Raw genomic sequence first — 459 nt, forward strand, 5'->3', positions numbered from 1 at the left:
ATCTGAAACGATGCCAATTTCCTGGTACCTGCATACTGTCACGCCCGTCAAAGAACCCTCTTCGGCCAGCCTACTTACGTTCGGGCATAGAAGGAATCTTCTTATCTCCAGCAAACCTTTTCCCTCACCTTTTATCTTTCATGAAAATATGCTGTCCTGCAAAAAGTTTTAGTTTTCCTCTTTACGCTGGTATGACTGGCAGTTTTCCCAGGGGTCTGCAACGGCAAGTCTTCATATGATGAAAATCAAGTTCATTGTAAGGAGGCAGTGAAAGCTCTGGTGTGTATTTCATATTGCATTTAATGAAAACGTCGAAAACGGCACACTGCCAGCGCCTTGTCAGTTAAAGGCACGAATACCGGAAAGTTTGTAAGGTCAATCGATCTAATATCAGCGGACTGCTGTCCTATTCGTTCCGGAAGCTGCATGACCTCAGCGAGCTGAGAGCCGCGGGCTGGG

This window comes from Penaeus monodon, chromosome 22 (assembly GCF_015228065.2).
Source record: "Penaeus monodon isolate SGIC_2016 chromosome 22, NSTDA_Pmon_1, whole genome shotgun sequence".
NCBI lineage: Eukaryota > Metazoa > Arthropoda > Malacostraca > Decapoda > Penaeidae > Penaeus > Penaeus monodon.